This window comes from Olea europaea, unplaced genomic scaffold (assembly GCF_002742605.1).
Source record: "Olea europaea var. sylvestris unplaced genomic scaffold, O_europaea_v1 scaffold2942, whole genome shotgun sequence".
Lineage (NCBI taxonomy): Eukaryota > Viridiplantae > Streptophyta > Magnoliopsida > Lamiales > Oleaceae > Olea > Olea europaea.
The window spans coordinates 34,441-40,440 of record NW_019248021.1 but is presented as its reverse complement, the minus strand read 5'-3'; positions in this window follow the sequence as shown (position 1 = coordinate 40,440).

The window sequence follows — 6,000 nt, the reverse complement described above, 5'->3', positions numbered from 1 at the left end:
GGGCAAAACAGTCATTTTGCCAGTTTCACTATATTGACGGTCAAATGAGGGTTGATTTGTGGAACGACAATCAGAGGATATTGTTATTGGATCATAATTTGCTTCTATAACTATCACTTGACTCGAAAGTGCAATCTCGATTTTTTTGTAGAATAAGTCGGGATTAATAGATGTATCTCCATTGGTCAAGCGTTAACCCAATTGAAAACATCTATTGGAGCTTGGGTCATGTGAGTCCAATTAGGTCCCTCTCTTGGCTCCAATAAAAGGTGTGTGACTTAATTGGCCTACTACAATAAAGTCTAAGAAAATTTGTGCAATTTCCAAACCCTAATACGTCATTATAAATATGCACTTTATTGGCATATTTTAAATGAGATTTTAGGGTTAGCCACTTTTCACATTCCCTACAAAGGAATTACACCTAGTGGAGAACAAGGGAGAAGATTTAAGGGAGGAAGCAATTGGCTAAGCCATTAATAGCTCCTTCAAAAAGGTTATCATCTCCCCTTTCTATATATGTGAGGATTTTATAATCCAATGATCTCAAGGTCAATTAAATTCTTATTTACATGATTTCAATCTTCAAAGGAAAACTAATTTTCTATTGTGATGATTAAAAATCATTAACCAACATTGATAACTTGCCAAAAGTAGCGTGTGGACTTCTCCAGGTGATCACTCCAACGTGAGAATAAGTAGGGGAAGAAGCATGAAATATTGCAAATGCATAAAATGACTAAATGTCATCACCTTGCTTGAGGTAGATATCAAATCATTTGGATAAGCGCGATCATATAAATTCCCTGTTCGAATTGCAATTTTGTTAGCAACAACGGACTATCAACAACCAATCCTAGATCTGAATGATTGCCAGTTTATTCAATATGTTGTATATTGATGTTGTTCAAAACCAATCAAACAAGTGTTAAACGAAAAAACCAAAACTGGAGGCCGGTAAATGGCCTATGCGGTCGTATAGGCTTGCGGTCACATTTCAAATTGCAGGGCCATCATGAAATGATTTATGCAGCCGCATAAAACAAAATTGTAGCTGTTAGTGGCCATTGTCATTTGAATTTTGGTGGCTTTTCATGTGATTTTGGCACCAATTCGTGGAGACTCGTTTGAGACCTATATATATGTGATTGATATTCATTACAATACACAAGAAATATCAATATTGTGATCACAATTTTGTTTCACAAAAAAGCAAAAGATTTCTCTTTAACATATTAAAAATTCCTATTTCACATTCTCGAGTTTTGAAGGATTATACCTAGTGCTTAAGTGTTAAATCCTTGACAAGGCTTAGTTAATCATGCAACCCATTTGCTAAAATCCTATAAGCACTAAATTCAATCCGAGAGGGGGCAAATATCATTGGAGGACAACGATTACGTATTCGGGCCTTTTCATCTTCATTTTTTTCCTCATTATTGTTATTGATTTCTCGGTTTTATTCTTTTTTTATTCTCCATTCCCTTTTGTGAAAACATTATTTCCAACATACTCAAACGATATTTTGTAATGTAGAATGAAAATACTATGGCGACAATCAAGTTAATGAATCAGGACCTTGTTTGATTTGATCGCTTTAATGGCACCAACTTCACGAGATGGCAAGACATTTTGAAATGTCTACTCAAGGTGTTGAAGATATTTTATATACTTGATCCATAATGGGCACCGCTATTGGAACCTACAAATGGAGAAACGGATGCCATAAAAGTCGGAAGACAAAAGCGCCAAGAAAATGAACTTATATGTCGTGACCATATTCTCAATGCTCTATCAGATAGGCTGTATGATCTCTACACCAACACATCAACAGCAAAGGAAATATAGAATGCTTTGAAAAGTAAGAACATATCCCAAGAAGAAGGTACTAAGAAATTTTTAATTTCAAAGTACTTTGATATAAAAATTTCTTAAAAATATTTCCCTTCTTTCCCAAATTCATGAATTACAAGTCCTTATCAACAAGTTGAAGGCGGTCAAAATAGAAATTCCGAAAACTTTTCAAGTGGAAGTAATTATTGCTAAACCCTTTGGAACTTGAAAAGGATATCCGAAAAAAATAATGCATAATTCCAAAGATTATTCTTTAGAACAATTGCAAAAACATCTTCGAATAGAGAGAGTTTAGGGCAAGAGATAAGAACGACAATTCTTATGAAAGCATTTCAAAGGTCAATGCCATCGAGAAGAACAAGCCTTCTAATAAAACAAGAGAAAGCCTTCAAGAAACTTTAGCAAGTCCAAGAAGGAGCAAATAGGGTTGTTTCGTATGTGGAAAACCTAGACATTATGCAAATGAATGTCGACATCGGAAAAGAAAAAACTCCAAAGGAAAGATGAACTCCATCAAGGAAGATAACATTGTGGTTCCCATAAGTGAGATCAATACTATCGAGGGAAAGGTTCATATGATAAATCATTGTTCAAAATATATTATGAAGTTGATGGAGATCAAGAAATTTAAATGGGTAACGAAGTTCGATCCAAAGTAATTGGAAAATGAAATGTAGAGATCATTTTCACTTCCGGCAAAACAGCTACATTAGCCAATTGTTACATGTTTTTGACATGAATAGTAATTTCATTAGTGATAATCTCTTAGGAAAATCAGGTATAAAAATGTGTTTATGAGTCCGGCAAACTTGTACTATCCCTAAATGAGAAATTTGTTGGACAAAGCTATTCTTGTGAAGGAATTGTCAAATTATGTACTGTTGACAAAATGATTAATAATAAAGTTGATTTTTCTTATATTGTTAATCCATTTACTTTATGGCATGCTAGACTATGTCACATAAGTAAAAGTACTATGTAAAGAATATTGAAATATGACTTGATATCTTACAACGAAAATGATGCATTTAAATGTAAAATTTGCATAGAATCTAAAATGACTAAAAAGCCTTATTAAAGTGTAAAAAGGACTTTTATTATCTTAGAATTAATTCATACGGATATATGTGAGTTAAATGGTATGTTGACTAGAGACAAAAATAGATATTTTATTACCTTTATTGATGATTTCACTAGGTATACATATGTTCACTTGATGAAACAAAAACACGGAGCCTTGGATATGTTTAAAGCATATGAAAATGAAGTTGAAAATCACCTAAGTGTGAAAACATAATGTTGAGGTTCTCACAATACTTTTAAGGCTAGACTACTAGCTAAAAGTTATGGACAAAGGAATAGGCTATTTTAACTCTTATCAGTAGCTAGAATAACATCAATTAGGATATTATTCGCATTGGTTCCAATATATGACTTGCATATTCATCAAATGGATATCAAGACGACATTCTTGAATGGAGATCTCGATGGGGAGGTATATATGGAACAACACGAAGGGTTTGCTCAACCTAGAAATGAACATAAGGTGTGCAAGTTAATAAAGTCATTATACGGTTTGAAGCAAGCTCCTAAGAATTGGCGTGAAAATTTTAACTTAGCTATCATATCATTTGGTTTTAAATATAATTTTTAGATAAATGTTTGTATTCTAAAATATGTGAAAATTATGTGATATTTATTGGCCTATACGTTAATGACATGTTGATTATGAGTAATCATATCAATGGAATAGAAGAAACGAAGAAGTTTATATCTTCCATATTCAAAATGAAGGATCAAAGTTACTAAAACTAGTGGGTTACCACTTAAGTCAATTACATTATATTAAGAATGTAATAAATAAGTTCAAGCATTTGAACATAAAAAAATCTAGTATCCCTATTGATCCAAGTTTAAAACTTATGAAGAATGATGGAAGGACAATTTCTTAATTGGAGTACGCAAGTATCATAGGGAGTCTAATGTGTGTAGTTCAATGCACAAGACGAGACATAGCATTTGAAATTAGTAAACTTAGTAGGTTTACTAGTAATCCGAGCAATGATCATTTGAAGGCAATTTGTAGAGTTCTTGGCTATTTAAAGAAAACCAAGAACTTGTGTCATTAATATACTAAATTCTTAGCTATATTAAAAGGATTCAAAGATGCTAGTTGGATATTTAGCATGGGTGAAAGTAAATCTACTTCAAGTTGAATATCTATCATGGGTGAAACTTTAAAATAAAGATCCACTAGTGATAGCAATACTATCTGCCATTGTTTAACAAGTAATTCATGGATTCAAATAATAATAACAAATCATTTAATATGTGGGTAGTCTTAGCATTATAAAATCCACGATAATCCTATTCTAATTAAATAATGTTGGTTGTTACTGAAATGAGGGTTGAGCTTTAAGCTCTCAATGAACTTCAATACTAAGTAGAAGTATCTCTAAAAGTAACAAAGATAATGGAAGAACTTCACCTAGATGAATTTCGAGATGGTGTCGCCTCAATAAAGAGTTAGAATTTCCCTCTTAAAAGTTTGTCAAAAAAGGATGAACACAAGGCCTTATTAACACTAAGCAAGTTTGAGGAACTTGAGATCGCGTGATACTTATGTATGTGTTCTAATCACTATTGTCACATGTAATAACTAGTTTAAAGCTTCAACGCTATATTTGATTCTGATTTTACTTTATTTGAATTATACTATGGTCAGATTCAAATAGAAATATATCTAACCTTATGCATGGGTATTGTACATTTTGAATATGAAATTTTATTAAATGTTGAACAAATTGGGGATTGTCGTATATTAATGTTGTTCAAAAATCAATCAAACGAGTGTGAAATAGAAAACCAAAATTGAAGGCCAATAAATGGCCTATGCAACCACATAGGCCAAATAGGCTTGTGGTCGCATGTCAAACTGCAGCGCCATATGATCTATGCTACCGCATATGTTTGTTTTATGCAACCGCATAGAACAAAATTATAGCCGTTAATAGCCATTTTTATTTGAATTCTAGTGGCTTTTCATTTTGATTTTGGCACCAATTCATAAAGACTCATTGAGGCCTATACATATATGGTTGGTGTTCATTAGAATACACAAGAAATATCAATATTGTGATCACAATTTTGTTCCACAAAAGAGCAAAAGATTTCTCTTTATCATATTTACACCAAGTGCTTAAGTGTTAAATCCTTGATAAGGCTTGATTTATCATGTAAACCATTTGTCAAAACCCAACAAGCACTAAATTCAATTTGAGAGAGAACAAATATCATTTGAGAACAACGATTACGTGATCGAGCCTTCTTCATCTTCATTTTTTCTCATTATTGTTCTTGCTTTCTTGGTTTTATTCTTTGTTTCTTCTCCATTCCTCTTTGTAAAAGGCACTATTTTCAACACAATTGGCCACTTATTTCCTTTAACGATGCCATAAAATGGTATAGAGTTGTTCATTAGGCTATTTCCTATGCCTATTCAAAAGGTTTCCACTAAATGGATTCAATAGTTTGCCGTTTGGTTAACTGATCTTTGATGGGCTCATTGGTCAGAAAGTAGAAGAATAAGTGGATGACATAGTAGTGAAATGTAAAAGAAATATGGGGGTTGTGCGAAAACATGAGTTGAAGCATAAACCTAAAAAGTGTGTATCTAGATCATCTAGAAGGATATTACTCGATTTTTTTTAAGACTTGGGGTTCTATCTTACAATATTATATTGGAGAATTATTAATTTATCGTGTGGGCCTATATATTCAATTAATTGTGTATAAAATGCTATTTTAAAATTAAGCCTAAATTATAGTAATCAAATAAAGAATTAAGTAATTAAGCTTATGACATCTAAATAAAATGTGGACTGAATTATGTGTAGAGATCAGATTCTTTTAGAGTTGTATTTTATGATGGACAAAATACATATGAAAACTATATATAAGGCTATGATTCCCAATTCAATTCCCTGGAAAATGGCAAGTTTTCGTCATCGTCATCCAGATCACAAGATCTCTAGGGCTCATCTGAATCATTGCTCTCATCAGCCTCATATCTGGGTGGAGGATGAAAATGACTTGCTTGGTTCCTAGCCTCCTCTTCCCTCCTTTGGCGCCTATTTCTAAGCGGAG